The sequence below is a fragment of the Bos indicus x Bos taurus genome, chromosome 4 (assembly GCF_003369695.1).
Source record: "Bos indicus x Bos taurus breed Angus x Brahman F1 hybrid chromosome 4, Bos_hybrid_MaternalHap_v2.0, whole genome shotgun sequence".
NCBI lineage: Eukaryota > Metazoa > Chordata > Mammalia > Artiodactyla > Bovidae > Bos > Bos indicus x Bos taurus.
Genome location: NC_040079.1, coordinates 90,743,272 through 90,762,240, shown reverse-complemented (window position 1 = coordinate 90,762,240; position 18,969 = coordinate 90,743,272). Strand labels below are relative to the sequence as shown.

The following is an 18,969-nucleotide window of genomic DNA, read 5'->3' as shown; positions in this document are numbered from 1 at the left end:
AAGTATATGAAGTAATAATCTTAAGTCTTTATATAAAAGAACTAATCAAGAAAGAGTTGCTACATAAATCACTGGGAAAACCTGTAAGAATTCCATCTTTCTATTGTCAAAGGGCAGTTATAATAGATTTCAGAGCTGCCCCAAGATCAGGCCTGAAACGTGTTATCTGATGAACACCGTGAATAAAGGAAAACGCAAGGCTATCATGTATTGAATGGATGCTAAGTGCCTTTGGTTGAACCTATATTTTCTCATTTAGTTCTCACAACAACTCTGCAAAGGGAGCAAAATTTCATAGTTAGAGATTAAGAGATGGGGGCCACAATCAGCAGCAGAGGTAACTGGACTCAATTCTGGCAGTCGACAAATCAATTCCTCAAAGTAGGACTAAAGCAAGTTCATGAAATTGCTCCACAGTCTTCCTGTGGGGACTGAGGAATCAGAAACAAGTTCCAACACTGCCAAACATAGTACCAATACAAATTACACTTTCACCTCTAAACTTATACTTTAAATTCAGTTTTTGGTTCTTGTTATCTGAGATTCAGCACTGGTTGACTCCTATTCAAGCCAATGGATACTTCAGTCAGTTCATCAGTGAATAGACAACTTATATTTAAAAAGTAGTCTCTTTATTTTTTTTTAATTTTATTTTTAAACTTTACAATATTGTATTAGTTTTGCCCAACATCGAAATGAATCTGCCACAGGTATACCCGTGCTCCCCATCCTGAACCCTCCTTCCTCCTCCCTCCCCATACCCTCCCTCTGGGCTGTCCCAGTGCACCAGCCCCAAGCATCCAGCATCGTGCATCGAACCTGGACTGGAGACTCGTCTCATACATGATATTACACATGTTTCAATGCCATTCTCCCAAATCTCCCCACCCCCTCCCTCTCCCACAGAGTCCACAAGACTGATCTATACATCAGTGTCTCTTTTGCTGTCTCGTACACAGGGTTATTGTTACCATCTTTCCAAATTCCATATATATGCGTTAGTATACTGTATTGATGTTTTTCTTTCTGGCTTACTTCACTCTGTATAATAGGTTCCAGTTTCATCCACCTCATTAGAACTGATTCAAATGTATTCTTTTTAATGGCTGAGTAATACTCCATGGTGTATATGTACCACTGCTTTCTTATCCATTCATCTGCTGATGGGCATCTAGGTTGCTTCCATGTCCTGGCTATTATAAACAGTGCTGCGATGAACATTGGGGTACACGTGTCTCTTTCCCTTCTGGTTTCCTCAGTGTGCATGCCCAGCAGTGGGATTGCTGGATCATAAGGCAGTTCTATTTCCAGTTTTTTAAGGAATCTCCACACTGTTCTCCATAGTGGCTGTACTAGTTTGCATTCCCACCAACAGTGTAAGAGGGTTCCTTTTTCTCCACACTCTCTCCAGCATTTATTGCTTGTAGACTTTTGGATTGCAGCCATTCTGACTGGCATGAAATGGTAGTCTCTTTAGAGAAAGTATCTCAGCAGGACTTGAATAGGTTCTGAAGAGAAGCACTCTCCTTTCAGTAGAATACATTTACTCAAGGTGACCCCTCTCTTCAGTCCTCACACAGTCTTTGAAAGAAACAGCAAGAACTAACAACAACAACAAAAAAAGGTGGTACTTCTCTCCCCTGGTCCTTTCCTCTCATAGCTATGTGCAAGTATACACCTCTGTCTCTTACTTCTCTAAAGTTCCTTTTAAATGCACTTCAGGAGTTTTAGTAAAATTTAGAATCTGATTTTTTTAATTTTTTCAAGTGATTTAAAAACTAGCACTAGGAAACGTTGCTCTGTGGCATGTTACTATTGAAGATCCAATAGAGAGCAAGGATAACATCTGCTTTTCAAATTTTGCTGTATATATTTTATTCAGTTTTACAATATTCCCTCAGAGGCTGGTGAAGGTCAGGTTTTATTTTCATTTACAGGCTGGAGGTAGAGTAAAGCTTGGTTAGCTGCTGCATGTCATACCAGAAGCAAGTAAAACACATAGGACTGTAGGATTTAGGTCTCTGCTCAGGGTAAAATACACTAAACCAGAATTTTTCGAAGATTTACTTTCTAAAAAATGGTTCCTTAGTGGGCTCCAAGCGATACTTTTGTAAAAACAGTTTCTTAGTGTATAAATTTGAGCAATCTCCCATACTAAATGTGCCTCCAGAGATAAACAATGAATACATTACAGGTTTTGCAAAATCCTGTAATTAAAAACAGTAACAAAAATTTTGTTTATTTAACTCAACATCATTTCCTGTAGCATCTTCTGTTTGTTTAGTAAGTATTAGTTTATATTGATAAAATACATTTTGGCAAATGCTCCATTAAACCATACCATCTTTTACCTTATAGTATATGAGCAAAAAACCACTTGTCTCAGTCAAGGGCACATCTAAGTTACCACCAAGAAGAGAGAGAGAAAGTGAGGGAGGGAGGGGAAGAAAGAGAGGGAAAAAAGAAGGATACAGGGAGAGAGAGAGGGAGAGTCTCTTACCTGACTTTACTATTTCTGTCAATGGTTATTTTCAACAATATCATGTCACCCTAGCCAGCCCCTCTATTCCAATTGGTTTATATCATTATTGGATTATGTTACTTCTTTTAGTGACAAAAAGAGTTCCTATTAAACAGTAGGCACTACATCAGTCACAAATAGAAATTAAAGCATAGTTCTTATCCTGGAAGAGCTACCTTGTAAAAGGGGAGATGAGCAAGTACAAAACAACATGTCTTGATAAGGTGAGATGGAGGTGGAATATCCCCCAGAGGGAAGAAAGGCAAGTCTTGCTGAGAGAGTTAGGACATGGCTTCCTCTTATTCTTCAGCTGGAAAGATTTTAGAAAATAGTGCTTATTGATATGGGTGATAAGTAGATGTTAGCAAAGCAAATTATAGAGAATAAGACAGCCTAAAGAGAATACTCTGTAGTACTGCATATAAGTGAAGAAACCAGGGTTCACTTGACACAGTGTGTGATCAGATCCTAAGACACATATTCAGGGGTACTAGCGGAAGAGCCTGGCACCCCACTGCAGTACTTTTGCCTGGAAAATCCCATGGATGGAGGAGCCTGGTGGGCTCCAGTCCATGGGGTAGCTAAGAGTCAGGCATGACTGAGCGACTTCACTTTCACTTTTCACTTTAATGCATTGGAGAAGAAAATGGCAACCCACTCCAGTGTTCTTGCTTGGAGAATCCCAGGGACTGGGGAGCCTGGTGGGCTGCCGTCTATGGGGTCGTACAGAGTCCGACACAACTGAAGTTACTTAGCAGCAGCGGAAGAGCCATGGAGATTATCTATCTATTCGTGCAAACACACACACACACACACACACACTAATATATATGTATATATATATATATATATGTATATATATGTGTGTATATATATATATATACACACACATACATACACACACACAAACCAGTAAGGTGTTTAAACTTTATCCTAAAGAGAATACAGTTATTGATTACATATCACTTTTAGCCATTTTAAGTCACTTTAAATCCAAACGATTCTTCCAACTTTTGCAACTGCTTATTCGGAAACTTCAAGGATCTTTTCTCTGTGGACACAGCCAATGTCTATCCATACAACCAGGCCAAAAATATGAAGCCTGTTATACCATAACTTCCCTGACTGCCCCAAACAGACTTCCTCCTATGAACATCTCTACTATCCACTAACTCTGTGATCTACTTATTGCCTTGTAAGTTACTCTTTTGTAAATATGTTTACTTTCTACAGCTGGCAAATGCCTCAAAAGCAAGGAACCACATTGTGTATCCTTGGGACAGCACTGTGGTGGTTCCCAGTGATCCCTACCTCTGCTATTCATTCCTGTGTATAATCCTCTTCTCTTGAACCTGGGCTGGACCTAGTATCACTTCTTACAAATAGAATAAAGTAAAAATGACACTTTTTTTTTTTCCTCCCAAACAAGTTACAGAAGACTCTGGCTTCTGTCTTTCTCTTTTTCTCTTGCTCTCTCCCTTGCTCGCTTTTCCTGGAGTAGGAAATGGCAACCCACTCCAGTATTCTTCCCTGGAGAATTCCATGAACAGAGGAGACTGGGGGGCTACAGTTCATGGAGTAGCAAAGAGTCAGACATGACTGAGCGACTAACATACTTGCTCATTTTGAGGAAAGTCACCTGCCATGTTGTGGACTGACTTACGGAGAGGCCCATGTGACAAGAAAGTGTTATCTCCACCCAACAGCCACATGAACCATGAGTGAGCTTGGGAGCTGCCAATCCTACTCCTAGAGAACCCTGAGACGACTGCAGCCCCAGGGGACATTGGATTATAATCTTGTGAGAGACTCTGAACCAGAGATCCCACACTAAGCTGCATCTAGACCCCTGAAACGAAGATAATAAATTTCTATTTTTATAAGCTGCTATATTTGGATGAAATTTATTGTACAGTCCCATATAACTAGAATAATACCTAAAGTAACAGACTATAAAATAAGTATGAATCACTTCAGAAGACAGGTAGATGGATAAATGGAAGAATATACAGGAAACAATTCATTTAATATTTATTGAATGAGGAATCTAAGGATGGGTATTCATTAACATTCCTTCAGGTTTATTTTGGATTAAAATAAAACCAAAAACTGATTTTATATTATCCAGGTCCCCTTGCTTTTCTTCTCTTGTTTATTTCGACTGAAGAAGTGTGTCAGCACAGTGAACTTCTACATAAATATTTTCTGAGTTTTTATGCAAAATGAAGAATTGCTAAACACAGAAGATACACCCAACAATAAAGATGCTGCTGCTTATTCACATTTTACATCACTTATGATCTTCTCCCACACAGTCATGCCTATTTCCATGGAATGATGACAATATCTATCAGGAAAGCTTCTTTGAACTCAAAGTGCCTGGGACCGATGATACAGAGGGGACAGCAGGGCATCTGTTTAGAGAAATAGGATGAAGCATCTTTTCCATGAGTGGTAATCATGGAAAGTCCTGTTGATTGAAAGATTTCTCACATGTTCCCTTAAACTATTAAGCTCTTGAGTCACAAAGGCATTCCACCTAACTTCCTTTTCTGAGACTTCTTTCTTATTCCATTAAAGAAAAAAAATGAATGAATCTGCTGGATATTATATTCCAGTGTGTTTTTTTTATGTATCAGTTATTTTATTAGGTTTATGTAAGAAATTTAGAACACCAATTTGTGAGAATAAACTCCATTTGGGAGACAAAATGCAGAGCAGAGATAGCCCTGGAGCTGAGAAACACCTTTGGTTTTTGGCAGAATTTTTGAGTCCACGGCCTTCTCATTAGCCTGGAGCTGCTCGGTAAACTCTTATTTCTCCTTCTCTGTGGGGATCTTGTCTTCCTGGTGCCTGAGCTTAAGAAGTTTCTTCTTCTTTGAAGTAAGCATGAGTGAGATGCTTTGGGCTTTTCACACCACTGATGAAGGTGGTGATGACAAATTTCTGGTGTGTTCTTTGCAGAGAAACTAGATTGAAGATCAGAGGTCCAGTCACAAGCAGCAGGTCACTATCCAGTTTCTTCAGGAAAATCACTCTCATTGCTGTAAGGATGGTCAAAACGGTCACAAGAGTGATGCTAACTCAGAATTTTCTCTCATGCTGACTGAAGAGATTTTTGTTAGCTGTGGCCCAATAGCTTTCCAGGAACATCTTCAGGAGGATAACGTTTAGGTGTTTTGTGAAGTTTAATTACTCAAGTTCCATCATTCTTGTTATTACCAACTGGGAAGAGTACCTATGACTTTTATATATAACTTAAAAAAGAGAGTGAGAATTTACATAATTTAAATAACATGCCTAACTCTACCATGACCTTGTATGGCATAAAACTTTGAAGAATTTCTGTGCTGTGCTATGCTTAGTCACTCAGTTGAATCCTGTGAAACTCGACACCTCTGAATACTAACCACTCTTTTAGATGATCCAGGGGTGGCTGCAGGATATGAAATTTTCTATTAAAAACAACTTCAGTGAAACAAGGTAAGTCAATAGTAAAGGTGAGTGTAAAGTTTTGAGAGTTGATTCATTAATGTGCTGTGCTTAGTTGCTCAGTCATGTCCAACTCTTTTCAACCCCATAGACTGCAGCCCACCAGGCTCCTTCATCCCCGGAGATTCTCCAGGCAAGAATACTGGAGTGTGTCGCCATGCCCTTTTCTAGGGGATCTTCCCAACCCAGGGATAGAACCCACGTCTCCTGCCTTACAGTCAGATTCTTTACTGTCTGAGTCACCAGGGCTCAGATCACAAGTCATCAAAGAACTTCTAGTTTGAGTTTGGAAAAAAAAAAAAGATACATGGGACAGAAAGAAGGAAAAACAACAATAGAACTCGCTTCCCCCCAAAGCAGAGATTCCTGCTGAAAATTGCTAACCATTATTCTCAATCTCATCAACTAATATTTACTTTATTTCACAGTTTACACAGTGTATTTTGGATCGCACAAAATAAGCCTGTACATTAACAGGGAAGTTGGCAAACATTTTGTTCTTATGATGATAATGTTAAATCAGACAGGTTAAGTTTGTTGGCCAAGATCAAATAACCAGTAAATGGCAGATTAGACTCGCACCAATACTTCCTAACAGTTAAAATTACACTGAGATGATAAGAACTGAGTAATGGTTGAATGACTTGCCACAAGAGGGAATCCTTTTAATTTAGTGCCACTTTTATGAAATAATTGTAGCACAGGGGGAATAAAAAGCAAGGCAGAATGAGACAAACTTTCTAGAGACAGAATCCATTTCAAAAGAAAGATAAAAAGATTTCAGCAGCTACTTGTACAGTACTAGTCAAAACAAAAGCACTTTTCCAACATCTCTCACTCTCATTCCTCTGCAAAGTACTGGTATGAGGTGACAGAGAAACTTGAACAAAAAGTCTTCAATATGGATTGGTTCAATGAATGAGGGATTAAAAACCTCAAAAGAAAGAGGAAATGACTAATAATTAAAGAATTTCAATGATTTATTGGGAATCATTCCTCTAATCAGAGTAGCAAATGAATTGTCCAATGTATGGGTAGATAAAGGATAATTTTAGGTTGCTAAATAGTCCAGGACTGCAAATAGCCAAGTTAACCCATTTCCTTGAACTCATTCATTTATTCATTACATTTCTAGCTAACTGAATAATTATCATCCGGAGAGCTTATAAAAATAAACATTCCAGGCTTCCCTGGTGGCTCAGTGGTAAAGAATCCACCTGTCAATGTAGGAGACAGGGGTTTGACCCCTGATCGGGAAGATCCCACATGCCAAGGAGCAACTAAGCCTGTGGGTCACCACTATTGAGCCTGTGCTCTAGAGCCTGGGAGTCGCAACTACTGAGTTCATTTGCTGCAACTATTGAAGCACGTGTGCCCCAGAGCCCATGCTTTGCAACAAAAGAAGAAGCCACCATAATGAGAAGCCCCAGATGCTGTTACAACCTAGAGGGCTGGGATGGGGTGGGAGGTGGGAGGGAGGCACAAGAAGAAGGGGACATATGTATATCTATGGCTGATCCAAGTTGATTTTTGGCAGAAACCAACACAATATTGTAACTATCCTTCAATTAAAAATAAATAAAGAAAAAAGTGGAGTGAGATCCAATAATCCACATTTTTAAGTTAGCACTTGAGATGATTGTGATGTGCTGCTATATTTGGCAACCACTTGACTCCACAGTACAATACTTGTACAGAAGTTACAGGACATTTCCAAATAATTTATTTTTGATAAAGCATTATTCAATTACTGTGACATTTCTGGGAGTTGTGGGAGTTAGAGGAACACTAAGTATCTGTCCATCTTGTGTCCCACATCCACTTCCCCATGCAGACATAACTAAATACAGTTACCCCTGTGTCTGAATTCTCTATTCATTTCCACATCCTATCTATCCTGGACACTCTCTGTTTCCATAGAAAGCCCATCAACATTGTGACCTTACAGCTTCTGGATCTCCTCAGTATCAACAACTTCCATCATTATTCCACTGCTCTATAGACATTTGTGCTGCCTGGAATGGAAATAAACAACCCCAAAATTTCTTTCAGCAGCTCAGTGTGAACCCCACCCTTCACAACCCTTTGAGCCTAGGGACTTTAGCCTCCAGCACTAAAGGAGTCTGTAGTCAACCTTCATGCAAAGGCTCCAAGGTCCCTAATAACATAATGTCCAGGTTTGTACTCTGTTCTAATCTGTACTAGACTCAATGGAAAATGGCTTTCACAGCTAGAAGCACCACACTGATATGCAAATATCTATTGGGGGCACCACTGTAAACTATTATTAATGAGGCTAGCATTTTAGGATGGAAGAAACATTATTAGAAATCCATTATTCTGAGTCCTGGCTCTCTCAGGATTCTGATTCAGTAATTCTAGAATAGGATCCAGGAATCTACATTTTTATATTGGCTTGGCCAAAAAGTTTGTTCAGGTTTTTTTCTGTACAACGTTACGGAAAAACCCAAAGGAACTTTTCTGCCAATCCAATACATTGTATACTGATCACATTCAAAGAAATCTTAACCTGAAGATTTAAATGCTGATAATCTAGAGTAGATACTACAGATAAAAGAAATACCTGATGGTTTGACAAATAAACAGGAAAAAGTTTGACAGATATCCTTTGAATAATAGGTTTTGAAAGAAGTACCTAACTAGAGAGACTATAGGGAATAAAGTGAAGGACTTGAAAGAAGGCAGCTCACAATAGAAAAGAAGAGAAGGGGAATAAAGCAAACCTTAGTCTTCATCTAACAAGGCTCCTCACCACTGACTTTGCTTTTGGGCGGGAGTGCATGGAGATGGAGTTTTGGAAAACAGTCTCTCCCAACTACAGATTAGTCTCTTTCCTACACAGAGATGGACCAGGAGAGAAGGAAAGATGTCATAATATTCTCATGGAATGATACAAAGAACTCTGGCCAATATGCGAAGAACTAAGAGATAAAGCAGAACTCAAACAAGATTTTCAATACAAAAGACCAAAGCTAGAAACTTCCACGTGTGTCCTTGCTATCTCTAGGTACTGAGAGAATTACGAACGCTTTCTCTGCCCCACTGTTATTATTCACAATAATTCCCAGAAGTACTCTCATGTACCAAAGGGATCATATTCAGAAGTAGAAAATGATTCAGTAATTTCATTTTAAGTCTTTTCCAAAAGTCTATTCAATTCCTGGACTCTTTGTACTTGCAAAAACTGAATTTGCCTACCAGATAAAATGTTTTTTCTTAGTTCTCTAGAGTATTAGTTACTTCCCAATCAGAAGACAGAAACTGCACAGTATTTGAAAGATGGAAAATTTAGTGTAAAGAAATAGCAACAGAAGACTGAAGTAATAGGGAATTGATTAAAGGTCAGGGGGTGAGTATGTGGACTCTAAGGGATACTCAAGTGCTACCAAGGGAGAGTACTCAAGGAAAGTACAAACTTGGAGGGAAAGAATCCTTCCCCAAAGCCAGGACTCAAATCTCACTACAGAGGGTACCGTTGAATCCCACTGGCTGTTGGAAAAGTTGGCTGAGTTATTCCAACCCAAAGAGGGTAGCTGAGAAGCTACAAGTTTAGGTTATTACTGACTCACTGGAAAGCCAGTTTGGGTTCTATCTGGACTCATAGAAAGTCACCTGGAAGTAGCAGGGCTGTGAGAAAGGGTTACTGATGATTCACTGGGAAACAAGCTGGCAAATCCATAGCACTTGCTAGCTGCCCCTAGGAGTGCTATCGAACTTACTGCTGGAAACCACCCAAGATGGGGTTGGTGTGGAGGGAGGTTGGGGAGGTGCCACTTGCTGTTTGATGCTAGAACACCACTGAAAAAAGCCAATTCACTCTTCAGGAGTTTGACTAAATGAGTACACCTGGTTCCAAATAGGAAAAGGAGTACGTCAAGGCTGTATATTGTCATCCTGCTTATTTAACTTATATGCAGAGTACATCACAAGAAATGCTGGACTGGAAGAAACACAAGCTGAAATCAGGATTGCCAGGAGAAATATCAATAACCTCAGATATGCAGATGTCACCACCCTTATGGCAGAAAGTGAAGAGGAACTAAAAAGCCTCTTGATGAAGGTAAAAGAGGAGAGTGAAAAAGTTGGCTTAAAACTCAACATTCAGAAAACGAAGATCATGGCATCTTGTCCCATCACTTCATGGGAAATAGATGGGGAAACAGTGGAAACAGTGTCAGACTTTATTTTTTGGGGCTCCAAAATCACTGCAGATGGTGACTGCGGCCATGAAATTAAAAGACGCTTACTCCTTGGAAGGAAAGTTATGACCAACCTAGATAGCATATTCAAAAGCAGAGACATTACTTTGCCAACAAAGGTCCGTCTAGTCAAGGCTATGGTTTTTCCTGTGGTCATGTATGGATGTGAGAGTTGGACTGTGAAGAAGGCTGAGCACCGAAGAATTGATGCTTTTGAACTGTGGTGTTGGAGAAGACTCTTGAGAGTCCCTTGGACTGCAAGCAGATCCAACCAGTCCATTCTGAAGGAGATCAGCCCTGGGATTTCTTTGGAAGGACTGATGCTAAAGCTGAAACTCCAGTACTTTGGCCACCTCATGCGAAGAGTTGACTCATTGGAAAAGACTCTGATGCTGGGAGGGATTGGGGACAGGAGGAGAAGGGGACGACAGAGGATGAGATGGCCGGATGGCATCACTGACACGATGGACGTGAGTCTGAGTGAACTCTGGGAGTTGGTGATGGACAGGGAGGCCTGGTGTGCTGTGATTCATGGGGTTGCAAAGAGTCGGACACAACTGAGCGACTGAATTGAACTGAACCTGGAAGAAGGCCACTCTCTCCTCTACTGTCCCCCCAACACTCTGTATTTCAGTGTTCAACCAGGCCCACTTTTATCACAGAGTAGAAGGAAAAAAAGGGCGAATTTGGAGCTGAGGGGCAATAAACATAACTGGCCTATGTGCCTATTAACTAAATAAAAATTTTTCTTTTCTAAAGGATATTTTTCAAATATATTAATATATTTATGGTGTGTGTATATACATATATATATCCCTGGAGAAGGGAATGGCTATCCATATTCAACATATGGAAAAATATCATTTTCTTGAGAACTAAGTAAAGAAAATGTTATCTGATTCAGTAAAGGACAACTTTTGTACTTTCCTCAGTGTGTTCCAGTTTTTAATCTAGCAAATACTGCACTATCAGAAAACAAGTAGCTCCTATTAGTGACCATCTATGCCTGAGCCCCACCCAAATGTAGAATATCTAGAAGTGGGGTCCCGGTATGGGCTTTTTTTTTTTTTTTTAAAGCTTCCAGGTGATTATATGTTGTTTAGAACCAGTACTCATCGGTTTATGCCAGAAATGTAGAAATCAACCCAACACCTTTATTTCCTCGTCCACTGCCCTCAGCTAATACATCACTGAAAACCATATGGTTTATTAATCTCTCCACATTATACCCACAATACTGCTGCCTCCTAGTCCAGGTCCCCATCATCCCTTACATGGATTAATGCAACAGTCTCCTTGTGGCCTTCATCCTCTCTTGTCCATCTCCAAGCAATTCTACTAAGAAATGGATTTTGCCTTAGTGTCCCTGCCACTTCAGACTCTTCCTTTACTTTTTCACCTTACTTATTCCTATTTATCATATCAAGTTCTAGTTCAAAAAATACTTTTTTTTCTCTAGAAAACCTCCCCAAATCCTTAGAGATTCATTTAGCCCTGCTCCTTTATTCATCATTTATTGCATTATCATAATGAGTCAAATAATAATTTATGTAATTATTTGGTTGATTTTGACTTACTAGACTTGAAGGGTAAAACTGATGAGAATAATAATGATAAACATGGAGAAAGAAAAAAGGTTCCAAGCATCTGGATCTATGCTTTTACATATAAATCATAATGAGAGCTAACAATGATCATTTAGTGTATTTAATTAGCACACTATCTACAATACCCCTTTTAAGTCTCACAACAGTTTTAACAGTGCATGTATTCACTCATTCATCCAACAATCTGCAAAGTGCTACATGTGCAAAAATTTAGGACCACATTTCTTAAAATGTGCTAAGAGAATGTGGAACACAAGTTGACCAGGACACTTACTTAACATGCAGATTTGGCTGCTTTATCTTGGAAATACTTCATTAGGCTCAGTGAGGATAGGGCCTGGGTATCCATGTCGTTAATAAGTTCCACAGGTAATTAGTATTCAGCTTAAGTTTAATGAAGCCCTGTTCTAGGAAAAGATTAAAACAAAGATGTTATACCATCCAGATTGAGGGCAGGAGAAGTGGGCGATAGAGGATGAGACAATTGACTCAATGGACATGAATTTGAGCAAAGTCCAGGAGATAATGAAAGACAGAGAAGCCTGATGCGTGCCGAAGTCCATGGGGTCGCAAAGAGTCAGACACGACTTGGCAACTGAACAACAGCAACATGCCGTCTATATAGAGATACTTGGACCCCCTTCCTATACCTACTGATTCCTATACCTACAGTTTCCATTGGGTTGAGCCTAGCAAGTGAATTATTTTAAATTCTACAAATGATTATGAAACTAGACAACTCTGAATACTAACCACTCTTTTAAATGGTCCAGGGGTGGCTGCAGGATATGGAATTTTGTATTAAAAACAACTTCAGTGAAACAAGATAAAGCAATACTAAAGGTGAGTTAAAATTTTGAGAGTTGATTCATTAATGTGCTGTGCTTAGTTGCTCAGTCATGTCCTACTCTTTGCATCCCCATGGACTGTAGCCCACCAGGCTTCTTTGTCCATGGGGATTATTCAGGCAAGAATACTTGAGTGGGTTGCCATACCCTCTTCCAGAGGATCTTCCCAACCCAGGGATTGAACCCAGGTCTCCTGCATTGCAGGCCAATTCTTTACCATCTGAGCCACTGGGGAAGCCCCAACTGCTTTGTTTTCTCAAAAGCTTGAAAAATACTCCCTAGTCTACCACAGGGAATACCAGTTTTAAACAAGTTATGAATCAGTGAATACTGCAATGCCATCATCACCCTTACATTATGCACAAAGAGATGTGATACTGCCCAAGATAAACATTGTTCAAGAAGATTGATGTGGCCATTGTGGCCAAGGAACCATGGGACTCTTTGTAAGAGAGAATGTGGCTAAAACCTTAAGATACTAGATGGTTTCTTGGAACTGTGTCTATTTGCAATGGAAACCTGCCTAGTTACAGATATTTTTGAAGAAAATTTAATCTCCCACAGTCTAGAGTAGAAATACTAAAGAGAAAAGGGGAAGTGAACTTATTTATTTATTCATTTACTAAACAATTTACACAGTGCTATATGCTTTGGCCACCTCATGCAAAGAGCTGACTCATTAGAAAAGACTCTGATGCTGGGAGGGATTGGGGGCAGGAGGAGAAGGGGACAACAGAGGATAAGATGGCTGGATGGCATCACCGACTCGATTGACATGAGTTTGAGTGAACTCTTGGGAGTTGGTGATGGACAGGGAGGCCTGGCGTGCTGCGAGTCATGGAGTCGCAAAGAGTCGGACACGACTGAGCGACTGAACTGAACTGAACTGATATGCACAAAAGAATTAGGGCCACATTTCTCAAAGTGTGGTATGAGATTCTGACACACAAATTCACCAGGATCAAAGAGAAGTTTAAACTAATGAAAATGAACCAAAAAATGTATTTTCAAAGTGAAGATGAAAATACATGAAAAATAATAAATAAACTTCTGAAATTTATCTGGAGTCTTTTTTGTTTGTTTGTTTGAATTAATAATAATCACAGCTAACATTTAACATTTACTAAATATACTGAGGACTTTAACATACATAATCTCATTGAAGCTTCATAACAATTCCATGAGATAAATGCTATTATTTTTCATGCATTCATTCATTCAACAAATGTTCAAAATATATAGACCACAACCACTCTGGTCAACATTGTCTAATGAATGGGAATGGAACTATGAAAAAATAGGTAAGTTCCCTGCTGCTGTAAAGACAAATAAAATATTCTTATTCAATAAATGTGCAAACTGAAGGCTCTGGGCACTGAGATTTAAACAGCTTATACAATAGTCTCAAGTTCAGAAGCAATAAGATGTAGAACCACAATCTGAACAACTAACAAGTTAATTGCAGAGCCACTGTGCCTTACATGTACAAGTACCAAAACTAATTTAGGTCTAACTATGTGAAATTGCCATATTTATAGAGGAAAACATAAAATTTTGACTACTGCATATGCATCAATTTATACTCATATATACCTTTTCCGTACTTCTTAGTTCTTTTTTTCATTCTCAATAACTCTTCCTTCAGAGTTGTTTATGGTTGTTGATGACTCACACTGCAAATTGAGAACTAAACCTGATTTAAGGAAATTTACATTACTAGAAATTTAACAGGCCAGAGGGCACTGCAGTTTGATGATGACTTGGTCTTTTGAATTGTGAAATGTGGTCTGCTGTAGCCAACTAAGGGAATGGAGATAGCCTCAAACCATTTAAAAGCAGTAAATGACTGTGTAGAAAAGACTTATTTACTGCTGGCTATTTTGCCTCATTCTCAACACAATATAGGTCAAAGGATACCATATAGACTAAGATAAAGACCAATTCATGACAGGTTTCTTGTCCATGCTTGAAGTTTTTTGGCTTTCTTTATGTTTTTAATGAGCATAGTCGACAACACTAAGTCAAGATATTTGGGACATTTAACACAGTTCAGTATCAGGGATAACAAGGCAATATTGTTCTCTGAATTAGAAACAAAATTATGTGTTTTATGGGTCAAAATAACCTGTTCAGAGAATTCTAAAACATTTTAAAGGCCATTGTCTTCTAACAACTCAAAGAGTCCTCTAAATAAACATAGTTATGTAAAAATACACATATAAACATTTACATTTCTCTTCAAATATTTATCTCTCCAGTTGAAGGTTTCTCAATCTTGTCACTATTAACATATTGGGTCAGGAAATTCTTTGCTGTGTGTGTATCAGGGTGGGGAGCTAGTCTGTGTATTTTAGGACAATCACAATATCCTTGGACTCTGCCAGTAATACCCTCTCAGATATAATAATGAAAATAGTCTCCAGATATTGCTGATTATATCAGAGGGGCAAAATTGCCCCCATTAGACAACTACTACTCTTGACAGACATAGAAATAGATAAACATAGGAGCATACTGTGATATGGAGACATGAATCTGTGTCTAGGTATGGAAATGGTGAAGACTGTCTTTGTGTGGGTCATAAGGTACAATGGTTAAGAATAGCCAGAATCACACTGTGAATAGCCAGAAGTTCACACTGTGAACCTAACTTCTACTACATATTGAGATCTTTCAAATGATGGTAACAATAGGATTTCAAACATTTATGAACATTTAGAAAGAAAAGCATTTAAAGCACTTGACATATTGCTTGCTGCTGCTGCTGCTGCTAAGTCTCTTCAGTCGTGTCTGACTCTGTGCAACCCCATAGACGGCAGCCCACCAGGCTCTCCATCCCTGGGATTCTCCAGGCAAGAACACTGCAGTGGGTTGCCATTTCCTTCTCCAATGCATCAAAGTGAAAATCAAAGTTAAGTTGCTCAGTTGTGTCCGACTCTTAGCGACCCCGTGGACTGCAGCCTAGCACTCAGTAAATACTCAGCAACTGTCAAGTCTTATTATCTTAGAAGATCCAGCTAATAACAACCCTTCTCTCTCTGTATTAAATATAGATACACATAAATATTTACAAGTATTTGCATATGCAGCTATACATGTATATACATATATGTATAAATATGGCATAGGCAAAATATAACAATGGCGTGTACTAGTATGAGTTCTTGACTCTGTGCATATTGAGGGCACAGGCTCACAAAGAGAGTGAGCCACACTATAATGCAAAACAGATGTTAGTTTGGTAGATAATTTTTTTGGCAGATTTAAAAAAGAGGAGCTAAGTTAGCTTTATCTGGCATGTTTCAAGAATAAGGTAATCAAATGTTCTAATTAATAGAGCGTTAGTGTAAAAAACCAAACATGGATTATCCATTTAAAAACATTTAAAATACTACAAAATCCATTTAACACTAAAACTTACTAATGTGATTAATTCATTTTTATTTCAACCATTATTTATAAATAACTTACTCTTTTCTTAGCTCTCTGCTAAGTACTGATTTATTTTTTGTTTACATTTTAGGAACTTATAATTCTTTAAGACAGTACTTATAAATATTTTTTTTTCCATTCAGAGGTGTGACAGATGTAAGAGTTTATACTAACTCCATATCATGATCTGAAGGTGTTTTGGAAAGTAATATTATTATTGACAATCATTGGTTTCCATTGTATTTGCCACTTTCTCATATAAATTTAAAACACAGAGTGTCACATAAGATATCTACCCCACTTCTCCACAAATTGAACTCTTAAGTCAAAAACTAAGAGGCTTTTTTGTAAATTTAAATGGTTTTCTTTCCTATCACTATAGGAATTTAGAAAATATCTAATTCTTCTCTTACATATCCTCAATAAAAATGAATTATGCCTCAGCATCTAGTAAGAGAGGCATTTATCTGTCAACATAGTATCATATCTATGTCAATTGAGATGCTGAAAAATTCTTCCTTATATTAAAGCAAAGCCTTTGTTGTTCAGTTGCTAAGTTGCAAAATCATGTCCGACTCCTTACAACTTCATGGGTTGCAGCACACCAGGCTCCTCTGTCCTCCACTATCTCCTGGAATTTGCTCTAGTTCATGTTCATTGAGTCGGAGATGAAAGCCTACCTCAAAGTTGTACACAATATGTTTATCTGATCACTACAAGCCACAGAACATAATTTGAATTTTTCCATATAGCAATCCTATATACACTTGACAACAACTCTTACATCTTCTTACATATATTATATATATACATATACATACATACTTATACAAATATACACACACATAAAGAGTATATACATGTATATATATACATGTATGTATGCATATAAATTCATATGTGTGTTTATTTATATGTGTATGTATATGTATATATCTATACACACACAGAAACAGAAGCAAGAGAAAGTTATAAATAGGGCAAAACATAAACAATTTGTAAATTTTGGACTACTATTACAATACTTGGAAGTGTGAAACAATATCTAAATTAAAAGTTTTATAAAAGTATTGTCATATGGGAAAATCCAAACTATTGTCTACTCTCAAAAAATCAAACTTTCTTATACCAAGGACTTACTATGCTATATTCATTATTTGGTAGCTACAAGAATGTGCATAAAACATACAGTCATAAGGCTAAGAACTTTAAACTTACAAATACGCAACAATGAGTTATTTATAGTGATAGTTCTATCAATGGCATTCTCTTCCCAACATTTTACTTCAAAGGGAAAAACATCTAAAGAAATGGTACTCTAGCGCACAGGGAATTTTTAGTTGAATAATTTTGTTTACACAGATACTTAGGAATGTGCCTATTTATCTGCCAAATGAATACAAAACATACAGCATTTATCAGTTTCAAGAACTCTAAACCAGATCTGTGAGAAAATATTTCATTTTTAAACCTGAAACAAGAAGAAATTCAGCTAATTTGGGGTCAAAAATACACTTGCTGTATGTCTCTTAAGCCTCTGACAAATTAGAAAATGCATTTCTACTTTTGTTTTTGGCTAGGTCATACTGTATATAGTGGTTTCATTTTTCTTCTGTGGTGTGTTATTCTTCCTTGTTTCCATTTCTGGTTTTTAAATGAAAACTCACAATCCTGCTGAGAACCCTTGCTTTCATACTGTTTTTGAAACCAGACTTTCACGATGAAGCCACAAACAACTCAGCAATAATGCACATTAAAGCAACATGCTATTTTTAATTCATATTTTGGGGATTTGGCAAAGAAACCATAATAACTTGACAAGTTAGAGGCAGCCTAGCAGACAAAATCTAAACATACATATGAACTCAGATTGCTCATCATCTCCCTACTCACTGATTATTAACTTTCTTTATCCCTCCCTTCCTTCCATCCTTTTTTTCTTCTTTTTTTCTTTCTTGAGTCTTTGAGGACGTGGAAACTAAGATGTAGACCAAAGCTGGGCACTTCATGTCTCACAACCGTAGGGCGGAAGGAGAAAATAAATACTAGTCAACTCTACCACCAGGAACTTTGTCATCTGAAGTCATAAGCAGACTTTGGTAATGTGGAGCAGTTAGCCACCATCACAATTTCAAGAAAACCTTATGTATATCCACATACACCCAACTGGTTTAGAATTGGGCGAGTAACACCCCAGGTATTCCCCAGGTGGAAAGGGACACTCCCTTGGAAGGGGGTGAATTCCCAATGAATGTCCCCATTTCTGTTGGGGATCTCAGCTCACATTCCCTCCATGGGGAGCCCCATGGGTTTCTTAATTGCCTTCTTCAGGGTTGGGAACAAAATTGAGAACACTGCCAAGGTGGGGAAATCTAGAAAGCTCTTCATTGCTTAACAAAATAAAGGAGAAATTAAAGATTGAAAAATCTCTAGGATATTTCCATTTATAGCTTCTATCTCTTAACTCACACAAATGACAAGATTTAATTTGTGTTACACTGAAGAGACTCAGGAACTATCATCATGAAAATTTCACTGGATATCCTGTAAGTATAGCCCAGTGGTTATCTTTGTCTGTCTACTGTTCTTTAGATATATCTTCAGAAGTTGGTACTTTATTGACTGTACACATTTATAATAAGGAAGTATTTACATAGTAACAAGCTAGAAAAATATATATACATATATTTCCTCATACCATCACCACAGAAAGTTTAACTTTTGTTTGTCGTACTGTTTTTTAATTCAAACATAGTCTCTTTCAGGATACAATGGAGAAAAGGTAGTCTTTTCAACAACTGATGTTGGAACAGCTAACTGTACATCCATACACAAAGACACACAAACAC

General features: G+C 38.1%; 1 pseudogene; it reads right to left on the bottom strand.

Annotated features, from left to right (window-relative positions):
- Nucleotides 1-5,187: 5,187 nt before the first annotated feature.
- Nucleotides 5,188-18,969, bottom strand: part of LOC113890920 — a 77,222-nt pseudogene continuing 63,440 nt past the window's right edge.